General features: G+C 43.6%; 1 protein-coding gene across 1 annotated transcript in view; it reads left to right on the forward strand.

Annotated features, from left to right (window-relative positions):
* The first annotated feature begins 11,164 nt into the window (after positions 1 to 11,164).
* The window catches only part of LOC114081644 (solute carrier family 28 member 3), a 113,719-nt gene continuing 107,982 nt past the window's right edge, over positions 11,165 to 16,901 (forward strand). Inside the window, exon 1 of the mRNA XM_071600513.1 lies at positions 11,165 to 11,213. The gene's annotated coding sequence lies outside the window, so the exon portion shown is untranslated. The remainder of the gene's footprint in view (positions 11,214 to 16,901) is intronic.

Genomic DNA, 16,901 nt, shown 5'->3' on the forward strand with positions numbered 1-16,901 from the left:
TCTTTTGTTTAATATTATTTAGTTGTAAATGGACACAGTACCTTTATTTATTTGTTTTTATTTTTATGTGGTGCCAAGGATGGAACCCAGTGCCTCACACATGCTAGGCAAGTGCTCTACCACTGAACAACAACCCCAGCCCTTCCATGATGGCTTCTCTATCAGCCATTGGCTTGAGGACTCCAGCTGTATGATACCTGTCAAGTGAGTCAACCCTACTTATGGGCCATGGCTGTACCTGTACCTCTCAGCCGCTCACACAGTGGGTAGTGGGAGCAGCTTCAGAGACTGAGAACTGGAGTTTCATTGAGCTCATAGATGAAAGTTGCATAAACGGATTGTAAAAGTATTTTAAACATACATCTACATGGGCAAAATTTGGTCTGAAGCCATGTAACACTTACCCACCATTATCTACCTGCTGTGTTTTGAATTACCTCACCAAAACTCATATTGAAATGTAATCCCCAGGCATTAAAAGGGTGGAAACTTAATCCAATTATGGTTAATTAATTAAGGAGGGGGGCCTTTGGAAGGTAATTGAGGTTAAATGAGGCCATAAGGGTGGGGCCCAATCCTATGGGATTGTGGCTTTATAACAGGAGAGATTTGAGCTAGGACTTCTGTCTTTCTAACCATACCCTGTGACCCCCTTGAAATTCTCATAGTCACCATCAGCAAGAAAGACCTCACCAGATATACCTGATATTGAACTTCCCAGCTGTCAGAATTGTGAGCTGAATAAACATTTATTCTTTATAAATTATTCAGTCTGTGGTATATTCAGTTATAGCAATAGAATGCAAACTAAGACACCAACACTATTTACTTCCTCCATAAAAAGAATTTGATAAAAGGTCATGTTTTCAACAGAGGAGGAGAAGATGTACATCAGGGCCAAGAGGATGTAGAGGGTCCCCAGGTTAACCCTGAAATTCACAAACCTGTGGCTCCTGGAGCAAAGTTTTACCTGCAAAGAAGCATCCAAGATTTAAGTTTTTTTAGGATTGTAAAGTTCATTACTCCAGGACAACTCAGTAGCATCTTACTATACTTTTGAACTCCTAAAAACTATCTTGGGAGTGTAGCATGTGAAAATGGTGCTGCATTGCCTGTCTCTCTCATTCATTCATCCAACATGTACAGAGTCCTACAATGTGCTGAGAACCAGGGACACAGCCCTGAACAAAAGCAGACCAAATTTCAGCCTCTGTGGAGCTTACACTCTACATAGTAAGTTCTGCGGGGTTGGTCTCAATTATATGCCTAATCTAAATTCACTGTCCCAAGGCAAGACAGACGACCTAGTTCAGATCTCTCCTCTTTTTATAAAGCCACCATCCCATTGCTCACCCACGTGGCCTCGTTTAATCATAACTGCTTCCATAGTCAATTACATTTCCACCCTCTTACTACCTCACAATGGGGTTAAATTTCAACACAGGTTTTGGTGAAGACAAACCCTACCATGGTGCTGCACCACCTTTCCATCCTTTCTAGGCTTCCCCACATTTTTACTGGGTAACCATTAATCAGTAACTGATAGATGTGAGCCCAGCTCCCTGGTTGGAGGTTTGCATCACTCTGAGATATAATTGACACTCCAGAGCTCCCTGCGGGATTATGCTGAGGCCAACAGGTCTTGAGATGGGTCCTCACATGGCTTCCTCCCCTCTTTTGTCCTTCACCCTGGGAGCACTTCCTTAATAAATCACTGGCACACAAATTCTCATCTCAGATCTGTTTCTAAGAGTCAACATGAGACAATATCAATTATAAATCCATCGTTGTCTACAGCAAATCCACTCATCCCACTGAGTGTGAAGTATCTAAACATCATGCTGAGTCTGGACAATACCAATAAGAATATGACCTGGCTTGGACCGGAAGACTCCCACTGCAGTTTAGCAGGACTCATGCTGTGTTCAAAGAAATGCATTCAAAAAGTGGTGCCTGGCAGGGAGCTGAGGCACAGGGAGCCTACAAGATGAGGAGTCAACACTGCCAGGACCTTAGGGGAAAGCTTTCTATAATGAGCCAGCATTGGGTATGGATATAGAATCCCTCCTTCCTTCACCCCTAAGCCCCACATGAATCTTACCCTCTCCCAGTGAAATACTATAACTTGCTCATCTAATCCCATCTTCCCTCTTCCCTCTTTCTTCTGCCCTTGAAAACAACTCCTGTGACCCAAATGCCTGCTTCTAAACTAGACTCTACATCCTGACAAGTTAGGAAAGATAGGTTCCTACCCAAGTGGGGAAACCAAGAAGTCTGTATGTGGGAACTTGAAGGATATGTGGGGTGTTCATAAAGGCTCACAGGGAAAAAGAAGTCCCAGTGAGGGAAAGTCCGGGAAGCAGGAGAGGAAAGATGAGCAGGTCAATGGCTTTGGCTCAGTTGGCCATGGGAGAGAGTAGGGGGAATAGAACTCAGAGAAGATAACCCAGAATATATAGGGACTCAAGGGCCAAGCTCAGAAATATGACTTCAGGCAATGGGAAGAACTAGAGAATAGGTGGGGTGGAAAGAATGAGGGGTGAGAGACATTCTGAAAGTCTTAGAGGCTGATTTATGCTGACAGGAGGAAAGACCTCAAAGAAAACAGGGAGGATTTGAGCCCTCAGGAGAATAACAGTGTCGCCTTAGAAGGCAGACATGAGAGGGGTTAAGGGCACCATCATGTGGCCCTGAGCTTGTCACTTCCCTACTTAAAGCCTCAGTTTTCATAATATATACCACAGTGTTTAAATTTACACGTTAACTTGCCTGGGCCACAGGGTGTCCAGATTTTTAATCTATGCACATTTTTCCATATACTTTATTTATTTATTTTTTCTTCAATATTTATTTTCTAGTTTTCGGCAGACACAACATCTTTGTTGGTATGTGGTGCTGAGGATCGAACCCGGGCTGCACGCATGCCAGGCGAGCGCGCTACCGCTTGAGCCACATCCCCAGCCCTCCATATACTTTAAATCTATATTTCTTTAGGATATCCAATATAATGTAAGTGCTATGTGAACAGCTGTTGTGATGTATTGATTAGGGAATAGTGACAAGGAAAGTCTACACATGTTCCATACAGAATATTTTTAATCCGCAGTTGATTGAATCTATGGATACAGAACCCGAAGATACACACATCCTATTGGTTCTGTGTCTCTGGAGAACCCTGACAAATGCATACACCACATATGGTATAAATTCAGTGTAATTATGTTGTAAACCATTTATTTAGAACAATGCCTTGTGTGTATAAATTATTGCCAATATGAAAGAGCAGTTATCATCTGAACTCGCCTGATCAGGAATCCACCCAGCAGAGGTGATTAATCAGCAATAATCAGAAGAACAGTAATCATAAATCCACACTCATCTTAAAGAAAAACTCTGCATTACGCCTGTGGAAGGCCGAGTGGTAGCTGCTTCATGTTCTGTTGCATGTGAAACATTTCCCAATAAGCTGGCCTAACCCCCTGACTCCTGTGATGGGAATTATCACAAATAATCCACAAGAAAATTGCAAGTAATTTTTAGTCCTGTACGGTTAGTAGTTAGCCTGCAGAAATTAATTCGTTGCTTTGGCTTTTGGCCCAGTAGAAAAGCAAACCCCAATGCCAACATGGTTTTCCTGCATGGTAGCAAGTTAAAGTCCCATATCTAACCAGACAATCCAAAGAGACACCATGCCCCCAAAGGACAACACGGATCCCTTGCCTTCAAACGCTCTCTGAACCTGCGCTTTTGTCTCCCTGCTGCTTCTCTCATTAAAGAACTAAATCAAAGCCTGATACATGGTTACTATCTATTTGTAGGAGAGTTATATTGCTAACACTCCTGAGGGAGCCATGCTGAGAACTTCAGATGCCAGCTTCTTAATCTGCAGTGGGAGATTTTTGGTATCAAAAATGGTATCACCATTTTTGGTATCATTGGCTTCTTAAGGAGATTTATTTTCCTTTAACCATCCTTCTCATGAAATTCCAATACTACAGATAGACTGTAATATCTGATTATAAACTGTGCCTCTGGAGGGCCACACACTACTGTTACAGCTAATATTTTTCCATACCCCCTTGAAGACCCCATGTATTAAGACTTTTTTTTAAGTGATAAAAACCTAATAGACACAAAGGATGTCAAATATATCATAATAACCTGAAATAATATTTGTGTCCCCATGTTTTTTGACAGAATAATATCACCCCCAAGGGGACACTTTAAGCTCTACCCTACCTCCATTTAACCTTGGGAAAGTTATTTCCTCTCATAAGGCTGTTGTGGGGTGCAGAAGAGGTAGAAACCCTTCAGATCAGGATGTCTTGAGGATCTTTTTCTTAATAATTTATTTTGCCTTTGTAAATAAAAAGTATTGCTAACTATAAATTGTTTGTTTTAATTAAATACTGTGAACCTTACAAATATGGAGCTGGAGCCAGGACTTCAGGAGGCATCCCAAGAGCCCCACCTCTGTGCATGAACTTCCCTGGATGTCCTCTGTTGGGAGACCTCTGTCCCACAGTGAAACATGATGCAGAAGACCAAAAGGATGCTTCTACCAAACCAACCTGCTGAAATAGCAGCAGTTGTGGCAGAGATGAAGGGACAGCTGCAGAGAAAAACTTCATAGAACTTAATGTCACTTAAAAATTAGGTGATTTTGTCTTCAAAATATAAAATGTTTTCTCACTCCTAATACATGAAGCCCCTGACCTCCCAAAGAACACAAAGCCCTGCCAGATTCAACTTCACACTGTGGAAACCCTATTAGGACAAAATTAAAGGTGTTTCCTTGGAGGATAAAGTTGCTGGCTTGGGAGCAGGAGGAAAAGACTGGAAAACAAACTCATAGTGTGGTGGCTGAAGAAGGAAAGAAGAATGCAGGCCAAGGTCTCTCTCCTTCCCCTCTCCCCGGGGTACTAGGGATTGAATCCAGGAGCACTTTACCACTGAGTCCCACATCCCTGGCCCTTTTATTTCTTATTTTGAGACAGGTCTTGCCAAGTTGCTGAGGCTGGCATTGAACTTGAGATCCTCCTGGCCAAGCCTCAGAGTTGCTGGGATGACCGGCCTGTGTCACTGTGCCTGACCCCCAGGATCTCCTTCTTATCCTCTTATCTCCCTGTTTAGTGAAGATGCTCTTTTCCTTACTAGAGATTCAAACCTAGAAGTCTGTACATAAAAGAAGAAGAGAAGATTCAAACATTCAATCAATAAATAAATACTTAAATATTTTAAAAAGCAGAACAAAAAGAGAAAGAGAACAGGGAGGGACGGTTTTAAGCAAGCTGTGAATGATTATTATTCATGCCAGGAAATCATGAGAGTGACATCAGCAAAGTCATCTGGATGGTTGCACGATACTCAAAGCACTTGGGGAAAAGTGCTTTTTCTTGAAGTTTCAAATGAAAGCAAAAAATAGGAAAAAAAGAAGTCAGTCCGCCCAGTGCCTCAAACCAGGCTCATGTGGTTTCTTCCCACTTCTTCAGTCCTTCCCACTCAAGTACCATCCCAAAGCTTTTATAATCCAGTTGAACACTCTACAGGATTCAAACCAATCTCATCACTTTAATGTAGGGAATCTTTAAGGTGGGAATCTTCTTGACTGCCTGCTAAGCTCACCAGTAATCTACATGCATTTCCAGGACAACCTGGCAATTGAAATTGAATCTCCTACAGTCAATGAGACAATGTCCCTCCAAAGTATGCACAAAAGAAAACATAGTGAGAGGAAAAACTACAACTACCATTTGGGTCAAATAAAATAAAGTTTTTCTGAAGTCCTAGGAAGAACACTAAGTCACCTCACGTCCCTAGTGCCAAGGTTGAGAAAGTCTGCTTTCTAAAGGCATAGTCCATATGGATGATCTGATTCTCCTCGCCTGTGAGACCAGGTGGCCTGCCTCGCACAGGTAGCCTTCAGGTCAGGTGATGGAATTCTGCCAATTCTGAGAATATGTGACTCATAGCATTGTTGGCAGCTGGAATATCTCACAAAGATTAATCCTGCCGTAAACCAATGTACCAATGTCTTGACTTTTTCTAAAGTAGATCTCATTAAGCTGTCTTTTAAAACTTAACTAACTTATATCTGAAACCTTGAAATGACTTGTGAACTCTTGTAAATCACATAGGAAATAATCTCCTAGGATCACTTAATCATGAATAAGAATTAGTAACTGGTGGGGTATGAGGATGTTGACAACAGGAGAAGCTTTAAACTATGAATAAGAGTCAGGCAGGTGTACCCCTACAATCCCAGCAACTTGGGAGGTTGAGGCAGGAGGATTGCAAGTTCAAGACCAGCCTCAGCTACTTAGTAAGACTGTGTCTCAAAAAGTTTTTTAAAAACAAAGGATGGGGATGTAACTCAGTAGTAATGTTCCTTGGGGTTCAATCCCCAGCAACCGCCCCCCCAAAAAAAAATAAACTTCATGAATAAAATGATCACTCCTTACAGGACCAGTGCCACATTTGTTCATCCCTTAGCATCCATGGGGTATTGGTTCTGGGCCCCTCCATGGACACCCAAATCCAAGAATGCTCAAGGCCTTTATATAAAATGGCAAAGTATTTTTATGTAACAAATTCACATCTTTCTGTATACTTTAAATCATTTACAGACTACTTATAATACCTCCTGCAAAGCAAATGCTCTGTAAATAGCAGTTACATTATATTCTGTAGGGAATAATGACAAGAAAAAAAGTCTGTACGTGTTCAATACAGACTTGGTCACTGTAAACCTAACTGCAAGGTACATGTCAGCAGAACTGGCAATTCTGACCCATGGTGGTTGGGTTCATGGATATGGAGGGCTCACTATATACTTAATAATGTTTTGAAAGTCCAGAATTCCTCTCAGCTGATTGCCTTTCTTGTGCTCTCTTCTGCTATTGTTCTCCAGAACCTTATCAGAATCAGGACGTGCACAGAAACTATCTCCCAAACTGTTTTTGACCAATTTAGAACATACAATTTCCTTGATGCCCCAGGCCAAGCAATAAGAAGACAATAAAAGGTCAGACATCACTGACCTCCTTCAGGAGTGAGCCTAAACCCCTAAGGAAGTCCCCTCAGAGAAAGAGACTTGACAGGAAGAGTGCATGAAATAGTCTTGTCCTCTTCAAGTTCAGGCTAGGTAAACCATGTGTAAGTGAGGGGGGGGCAGAAAGATCAATCAGTGTGTCCCTCCATGCTGTACAGCTCCACTGCCCTCCCTGGAGGGACTTAGGCAGAGCTTCTTCTGGAAGACACCCCTGCTGGATTCTCCAGTTCCCTCCCCTAAGCCTAGACATAACAGTCCTGTTTTGGTAACCTTGAATCACTATTTACATTTTCTCATTTTGGACTGGTCAGTTCATCCACAGCAGCTGCAGGAATTACTCAATCCCATCCTACATATAAGAAACACTAAGCTAAAAAGTTGAGTGCCTTGCTCCAGGTTGTCATATGATAGGTGAATGTGAACACCAGAAGACAGTCCCCTTCCTCCTCGATGGCTGGGGAGATCACTCCAGGAATGTAAATTGTGATGGTGTCACAGGTTCCAAGGAAGTATTGAACCTTCTAAGAAACATTTTGATAATAACTTTCCTAAATGTGCCAGTTAAGACATATTCCTTTATCTTATCTTCAGAAATAACATAGCCAAAAAAGAATTGCCTTTACAGGGGCTATGTTATTTCTAGAAGATAAGATAAAGGAATATGTCTTACCTGGCCACATTCTAGAGAAAAGTTATTATCAAATGTTTCTTAGAAGGTCTCAATACCCCCCTACTTGGAACCTGTGCCCACCATCACAATTTCTTCCTGGAGTGATCTCCCCAGCCATCGAGGAGGAAGGGGACTGTCTTCTGGTGTTCACAATTCACCTATCATATGACAACCTGGAGCAAGGCACTCAACTTTTTAGCTAGTGTTTCTTATATGTAGGATGGGATTGAGTAAATCCTCAGCTGCTGTGGATGATGGACCAGTCCAAATGAGAAAATGTAAATAGTGATTCAAGGTTACCAAAACAGGACTGTATGTCAGGCTTAGGGGAGTCATCTTCTGCCTTCAGGCAGACAGGTCAGGGGTCAGATGTGTGCTTCCTTTGCACCAGACTGGTGGGGGTTGAATGTTCAGTCTTGAGTGGGCTTGAGTGTTCATTCTTGAGGCAAACAAGTCATAAGAAACCAGACGGGTGAGGGTCCAGTGTTCAGCCCACATTGCAGCTAACATTTGTTCTGCCTGCTCTGCAACTAACATTTCTCCCTTTTTGTTTTTCTAAGTGGCTTGGGGATGGTGTAATTAAAACTGGCTACTTCCTGCTGAGAGGGGGCAGCGTGGGGCCTACCTGGGAGAGCAGGGGAATGTTCAGGGAAAAGCTTGGGAATACCAGAGCAGCTAGAAATAACATACACTGGCTATGGACAGTTATCTAGGAAAAGGCAAAATCCATAAAGGTTCCTGAAGCCATAGATTGAGCAGTGGAGATCCTTGGTATCAGCCATTGGTCCTGTGGTAAGGACTCTAGGAAATATCAGAGGTGGTTTGGTTGAATCCAGTAATGTTAAGGTGATGACCTGATTGCAGCCAGTGGAAGGGCAATCACTTTGACCCATAAACTGAGAGTGGGTGATGCCATCCTGGTGCTATATTGCTTGGATGTAGAAGTGCCATCTATGGGTTGAGATAGAAGCTTGAGAGAGATTAATGATTAGTAAAAGAAGGAGAGGATTGGCAAGAAATTTTGTGATTGGTGAGCATGGTGGAAGTCCAGAATGGGACATTTGGAACAAGTGTCTTTTTAAGGCAGGAGACATGGTACCAGGGATAGTGACCCAAAAGCTTGGCTACTGTTGGGGTAGTAAGTATGACTGTATGGGGTCCTGTCCAGTGAGGTTCCAACAATCGAGGATGCAATTCGTGAAGTAAGACTGAGTCACCCTGTTGAGAGGGTCCAATTCAGTTTGTGGTTGCACTGGGATTTAGGCAATGAGTGGCACAGGAGGTACCAGATTACATGTTCCCTTAGGAGTTTGTGTAGAAGTGTGATAGGGCAAATAGGACACAAGGGGAGGAGTAGTGATTGGAAAGCTTTGGTTGGTTAAAAAGTGCACCCATAGAGTTGTTCAAAGGGGCCTGAGTGAGCTCTAGGGGCTGCCCAAATTCCAGTGAGGGTGAATGGCAGGAGATTGGGCCAGGAGAGCCTGGGTTCAATAGCAAGTTTAGTGAGGTGATCCTTGAGAATGCTGTTAACTCTCTCAACCTTACCCGAGGACTGGACTCGGTAGGGGATGTGGAGCCTCCAAGTGATGTTGAGGCCTTTGGAGAATAATTGAACAACCTGAGAAGTGAAGGCTTGACCATCATCTGACTGGATGGAGGTGGAAAGTCCAAACCTGGGAATGATCTGCTCAATGAGGATGGAGGCGACAGTGTCAGCACTTTCCCTGGAGGTAGGGAAAGCTTCTATCCAACCTGAAAAAGTATCAATGAAAGTAAGTGGGTAGCAAAGTTTTTTGTGCCTAGTCATGTGAGTGAAGTCGATCTGCCAGTCTTCACCTGGCTGGTAGCTCCTCATCTGATGCGTGAGGAGTTTAGGTTTGATGCTTCCTTGTGGGTATACTGTACAGCAGACAGAACACGTGCAGTGGACCTGCTAGAGAGTAGTTCTCATTCCTGGGAAGTGAAAGAGGGGTTGTAAAAATTGGAAAAGGGGTCAGGGAGAGTTTTAAATGGGGGCAGAGTCTCTGGAGCTGGAGGAGTTAGTCATGAGTCATAGGTCTTCATCTTGGGTATCAGGGATTGGTAGTCTTGAAGGAGTAATTGATTGACCGACTGGTTGGTGAATTTGTGTATCTGATCTTGCAGGAACTTCTGTAAACAATTTAACAAACATGGTCCTATTAGGAGAAATATAAAGAGGACTAGTAGGGGTCCTGCAAGGGTAAGAGCCAAGGTCATACATGAGTGAACATTCCCCATGGAGACTGTTGGCCTAGTTGCTGTCTCCTCTTTTCTAGCTTTACTTGTCCTTCATTACCCCCACAAAAGACTGTGTTTTGGTTTAACTATTTTGGGTAGGTGTTTAAGATCAAGCTGGTCAAAATGGACTTTGTTTCTATCTATTGTTAAGAGTCAGCTGAGTTCTCATAGGGGTCACTCATGGGGGACTTGAGAGCAGCTTCTTAGTTTTGCTAGTGCCATTTGCACTAGGATGGGTCCAGGACTTGCTTGACCATATTACAAATTTGTAAAATAGCAGTTGTTGTTTAGCCACAGTTGTATAATCCTTAACTCCTTCAAGATTACTTGCTCAAAAACTTCCATATATAACCAACTTACACAGACCTTCTTTATCACCAACTTAAACCCTCTTATTTACTTAATCACATAGACTCTCTTATCCAGAAACACTTTTTTCCCTTCTATTAAATCCATACCTAGAACCTCTAATTTCTCTTTTTCATCTGTTAACCCCTTTTTATTCACATTTTGACACAATCCTTGTAAATTTCTGAATTTAGGCAAATTATTCCATTTTAATAAGAAATATTTTGTTATTTACAGTACACAGTTAATCACATCTGTTTACCATTTCATGAAAACATAAACAGGTTTAAGTATATAGAATTATACTGTTGTAGGGACGGACGAGGCAAGGCCCCACAGATAGCACTGAAGATGGGGAAACAGTTTTATCTGGCTGCAGCCAGGCTCAGAGGTCACAGCTTCTGCTGCAATCAATCAATCAATCTCCTGAACCCCAAGTTCAGGTAGTTTTGGAAATTTATACCCAGCATGTAAGAGGAGGGACTCAGAAGTTCACAGTCTGCAGAAGATCACATAAAAGCAGTTTTTTTCACTGTTCTGGGCAAGTTAACCCTTCAAGGACACCTGAGAAGGGGAGAGCTTTTTTTTCTCTTTCTTTCCTCCCCCTGCCAGCAGTTACCATGGAGCCCAACAGGTAACTTCTCTTATCTTAGAAATGGAGACATCTCTAGGAATCCCCAGCTCAAGGCCAGAGGGCTTGTTTACATATTTTTGTGAAAAACTAGGGAGGAGGTGTCTAGCATCTGGAGTACTGATTTTTCCAGGCAAGTGGCCAAGTAAAACCGAGCAACACAAAAAGAGGAAGCTTATCTACATTAAATTTTGTTGTAGAGACTCTTTTGCTGATAGTCCTAAAATCAGCCTTGGTGAAGATTTCTGGAGAAGGTCAGTTAAGACTTTTCTGTGGGCCTGGGGGTCGGTGGAGACAGGAAGGTGGTGCTGAGAGCAGCTCAGGTAGATTTGAGAATGAGGAAGGAGATGTAAAAAAAAATAATGGGAAAGGGGTTTGGGACTTTCCCTAGCAAGGAAAACTTGAGCAGTAGAATAGATAGAGCAGAGGGGAGGACGGGAGCAAATATCACAAAAAACCTGTATTGACTTTAAATTCTTAGTAAACTTGTTTTCAGTGATAACAAAGCAACTTTAAAGGCTATTTTCACCACATCTCAGATAGGGGTCTGAGGGCCCTCCTCAGCTCATTTGAGCTTTGGGTTAGCCAGTAAGGGGGCCTGGTGGGACCAGGTGTGGTCACAGACAGGAGAAGAGAGGAGTGAGTGGATGGAGGGATTCCTTTAGTACCTGTTACCTCACACAAGGGGGCAACAGTTTGGGGAAGGGCGGTGATGTAGGTTTTTGATCTAGTAATTGGAAGGGAGAAAGCAGGTTGTTGAGGCAGGGGTGATGGTGGAGGGGCTGGGGCAGAAGGTTAAGGGTGAGGACCTATTTGAGCCAGGAAATAGGGTGGAGGTTCATCAGCAGGGTCCAAAGTAGTGGATGAGTCCAGAAGAAGAGAAGGTTGGGGGGTCAGTGGTTGGGGGGGTTGGAATGCAAGCTAGAAGAATGTGTAGATGTTTTCAAGAGGTGCAGAGAGCAGGATTGGATCAGAGCAAGAAGAAAGCTTGGATATAGGAGATGTTTATCCATTTTTTTCGAATGCTCGGAGTAGTTGTAGAGACCCCTTAGAATGGAGGGATCCAGAGATCCAAGAGGAGGTCATTTGCTTTGGTTGTCTAGGGGATAATTAGGCCAATCCTGGGTGCTATATTTAATCAATTTGGGGGGTTTGATGTCCGGTGTCAAGGAGAGGGTCTTGAGGTTGTCTAAGAGACATTGTAAGGGAGAGTCAGCAGGCATAGAGGATATATTGCCCATCTTGCAAACATTATATGGGGAGAGGAGGGAGCTGATTTATTGGCAAAAGGAGCATCCCCGCTAGAGCCAAAAATCTGGCAGTGCCTAGTGGCAGGTTCGAGCTGCAGAGAGATTGGTCATCACCAAATCCTGACAGTTGAGGCTTCCATCCTGGACAGGGCCAGGGCCATGGGAGACCTTGGCCAAGGCTTTTTGGGACCCCTCCTGGAGAGGCTGGAGACTCCCAGGGCCGGAGAAGGAGAGTGGAAGGGGAGGGTAAGCATATCTCTAGGAGCCGAGTCTTAAAGGTGAGAAGACTTTATGAGGGCCACTGAGATCGTGAAGGTCTAGGTGGGATGTGATTTTCCTCTCTCTGTTGTATGTTCCTGAAGGTTACACAGTCCTTTGAAGATGATGTATGGGGTCTATGCCAGGGAAGAGGGAAGGAAGGAATTTTGAACCCAAGAGTCAAATCTGCCCAAGGAGGGAGTCCATGGGGACCATCATGGCCTTGAAGGCTGTGATGGGGTCTTTTCCTCCCCACAGGTGGGCGAAGAGGTCAAATCCTCCTGACACCACCATTGGGTTTAGGACTCCAGAAAGGGGAAACTCACCAATCGAAGGTCGGTGGTGGATGTAGTTCTGGAGGTCAAGAAAATGGTTTCAGGTCATCTGGTGACTGGCACGTCCGAAGGAAGAAGGACCCAAAAGTGGGTTTTCACCCTCTTCCTGGGTTTCAGTACTGGATGAAAGGAAAGTGACCATGACAATTAGAGAGACCAAGAGATCTTTATTGCGGTGGTGTCTGATTAACAAGGAAAGAAGAGAAAAAAGAGACAGAGGGAGAGAGAGAAAGAGAGGGGGGGCCCGGCAGGAGAGAGTTTTTATAGCCAAAATTAATGGGGTCTTTAGGTCTGCAAGCTGCCTTATTGGCGTACAGTGATTGGATCATACAGTAGTTGCTAAGGGTGTCATCTTCTGCCTTCAGGCAGATGGGTCAGGGATCAGATGTGGGTTTCCTTTGCACCAAAGAGGTGGGCGTCCAGTGTTCAGCCTTGAGTGGGGTTGAGTGTTCAGCCTTGATGCAAACAAGCCATAAGGAAACAGATGGGTGAGGTTCAAGTGTTCAGCCCACCCTTTTGCTAACATTTGTTCAGCCTGCTCAGCAACTAACAAGTCCAGAGCTCAGATGACCTGCGCACTGTACTGCTGCCTATAATTTTTGCAATTGAGACATAACACTTATACACTTCACAAGTTTTCACATGTCACCACCACCTAGATCAAGGACAGGACATGCCATTGCTCTAGAAGTCCCCTGAGGCTTCCTCGCAGGTACATCCTCACCTGTCTCCTGAACTTTTTTTTCACCCTTCAGGAGACTGCAAGGTACTTAACCAGGCATAAGCAAAATCGCCTGTAATGATCACTTGCTCAAGGAACCCACACAGGGATGCCTCCATCGGATCTCGTGGTCACAACAAGGGACATATCTGACTGATCAAGTAACAAATATTAGCTGGGTGCTGTGGCCCATGCCTGTAATCCCAGCAACTCCAGAGGCTGAGGCAGAGGATTGCAAGTTGTAGGCCAGCCTGGGCAACTTAGTGAGACTCTGTCTCAAAAAATGAAAAGAGCTGGGAATGTAGTTCAGTGGTAGAGTGCCCCTGGGTTCAATCCTTGCTACCAAATAAAAGGAACAAACATTTATTTCCCAGTGCTAGGTACTGTGCCAAGTGCCAGGTAAGCAGCAATGGCAAAGCCAGCTTTCAAGTCACTGAGAGTTCAAAGATGAGTTGATATTAGACAACTACACGGATGTATAAGGGGTACATCATTAGTAAGCAGCATGTGACAGAGTAGGAGATGTTTTGAAAGATACTGGGGGAAAGGTCAAGGATGCTGTTCCTGGGGAAGTGACAAATGCTGAGGCTGGAAAGGCCAGTGGTCAGCATTTTCCAGGGAGAGGAGGAAAAGTCCTTGGGCAGAAAGCGTGAAAATGCAAAGGCCCTTAACCAAGCACAGCGACATATGCCTATAGTCCAGTGTCTCTGGAGGCTGAGGTAAGAAGATCACAGTTTGAGGCCAAGCTCAGAAAGTTAGCATGGCTCTAAGCAACTTTGCAAGAACCTATCTCAAAATAAAAAAATAAAAAGGGGTGGAGATGTGGCTCAGTGGTAAAGCAACCATGGGTTAAATTCCTGGTATGAAAGAAAGAGAGAGAGAGAGAGAGAGAGAGAGAGAGAGGAGAGAGAAAGGGAGGGAGGGAGAGAGAGAGGGAGGGGGAGAGGGAGGGAGGGAAAGGAAGGGGGAGAGAAAGAAAAAAAGGAAGGAAGGAAGGAAGGAAGGAAGGAAGGAAGGAAGGAAGGAAGGAAGGAAGAAAGAAAGAAAGAAAGAGCACAAAGTGCCCAAGGAGAAGAGACTGAGAAAGGAGCTCACTCAGTATGAGGCTGAACTTCCTTAAAAGCAAGGAAAGCTTTGAAGGGCCTTACAGGGAATTGGGATTGGTGACACGTCCTAGGAATCCCCAGAAAAATCAAGGGGGAAACTAGGGAATGTGGGGGGCAACATGTGGGGCAAGGTCAGCAAAATGTCACTGAGACCTGCTTGTAACCCAGGGGTGAAATGACCTAGGCAAATTCAGGTTACATATGTGGCTCACAATCATAGGTTTTATTTACAGATACCACTCTGTGGGCAGAGACCAAAGAAAAAATTTGTTCTTAGGGTTTTTTTTTTTTTTTTTCTCTTTTTCTCATACAGGCAATTTATAGGCGATTGAACCCTGGGGTGATTTAACCCTAAACCACATCCCCAGACCTTTGTTTTTTCTTTAATTTTGAGACAGGGTCTTACTAAAATGCTGAGGCTGGCCTCAAACTTGTGATCCTCCTGCCTCAGCTTCCTGAGTCCTTGGGATTACAGATGCGCATCAGCACACCAGCCCTATTGGAGATTATTTATTGTGAATTATTTCCCAAAGCACATCTAAGAAAGTGTCCACATATTTTTATAATGATATTTACCACCATATTATTTAGCTTACAATGCTATTGCTGGTTAATATTTAACCACTGGGTCTCTCCAAACAAGTCCATATGTGCTATACACATACACACACATATACCTAAGATTATTTTAAACTTTCTAATATAAAGATGTATAGCACTCAATTTATATAAAACAATAAAATGAAGTATACAAAGTCTTCACTGTACTTTCCATGTGGTCAACTGACTCATTTACTGACTTTTTCCAAGACCTTCTCCACAGCCAATCTGTGGTTTCAATTCTACCCTGTGGTTTCAATTCTACCCTGTGGTAAACAGTATTTATAGTCTAGTTCATGAGATTCCTAAAAAAAATAGCAACCCATCTAGGAGAATCTGGAATCTGTAAAAAGCAGTTCTCAATTGTATTCTTCTGTAAAACCAATGTGATCCTGCAATCCGTACACGTGGAAAAATAAGAATTCATACCCCATTTGAATCAAATATATGATATGTCAAGATCATTGAATGTTTTGAGCAAATAATAAAAAAAATTAAAGAAAAAAAAGCAGTTCTCAAAAGCCCTCAGACCTGGCTCCAGGTAACCCTGTTGGTGGCAGAGAGGGAAGCAGGGTTGGGAGAAGTAGTAAGAATTAGAGTGGGCTCTGGGATGCAGGGATCTTCAAAGTGGAGCTCTGAGACCAGAGTTCTCAGGTGCCCAAATGAACGGATCCTCAGAGTGAGAGCAGGGGAGAGAGGAGAGAAATAGGAGAATAGGAAGAGGAGGAGGAGAAGGAAGAGGGAAGGGAAGGAGGGAGGGAGGAAAGAATTCAGCCACTCTCCCCATAAAATAGGGATAATCACTTTGCATGGGATTGTAGAAGGGATTAAATGAGGGTTCCATATATATCATATAACATTAAATATATTTAATATTATAAATCCTTTCCCTATCCCAAAGAAAAAGGGCTTTGCTCTAAGGTCATTTAGGGACTCACCTAAGAATTTTAAGGAGGAGTAATGATATTAGTTTTGTTTAGGAAAAATCATTGATTGGAGGGGAGGACTTATCTTTTGTGTGTGTGTGTGTGTGTGTGTGTGTGTGTCTGTACGTGCTGGGGATTGAACCCAAAGCGTTACACCACTGAACTACACACCCAGGCCCCTAGAAAAATAATCTTTTCAGCCATGTGGAGGTTCAGGAAGGGAGGGGAAGAGGGCAGGCTTGAGGCCCAGGGAAGAGGTAGTCATGGTCAAGGTGAGAGATAATGAGATCAGGGTAGTGAAATGGAAAATGGCATGCACACTTGAGAAGAAATTAGGAGGGAGTCTGAACAGGCTTGAGGGACTCTGAGTTAGCCTTGATGCTTGCCTTTCCTTCTCAGCCCACCTCTACTGCTACAGTGGGTACCTCTCCCTACCACATGTACCTGCTCTCTAGCCCCCAACCCAGGCTGCTCCCAGCACTCAGCACTGCTGGGTTCCTGGGTTCTTGAACTGACAGGATAGGCTCTAAGTTTCTCCACTTCCAGCACTAACCCATCTACAGAACAGCCAGAATGTTACTTACAAATCACAAATCAAATCACATCCACTCCACCTTAAAATCCTCTAGTAGCTTCCTATCACATTGAATGAAATAAAGTGCTTTAACCTGGCTTTCCCAGTTTTCTCTTGCTGCATTACTAATTTCCCCTCCCGCGCTGCTCCAGTCTTTCAGTTTTTCAGCACT

This window comes from Marmota flaviventris, chromosome 13 (assembly GCF_047511675.1).
Source record: "Marmota flaviventris isolate mMarFla1 chromosome 13, mMarFla1.hap1, whole genome shotgun sequence".
Taxonomy (NCBI): Eukaryota; Metazoa; Chordata; class Mammalia; order Rodentia; family Sciuridae; genus Marmota; species Marmota flaviventris.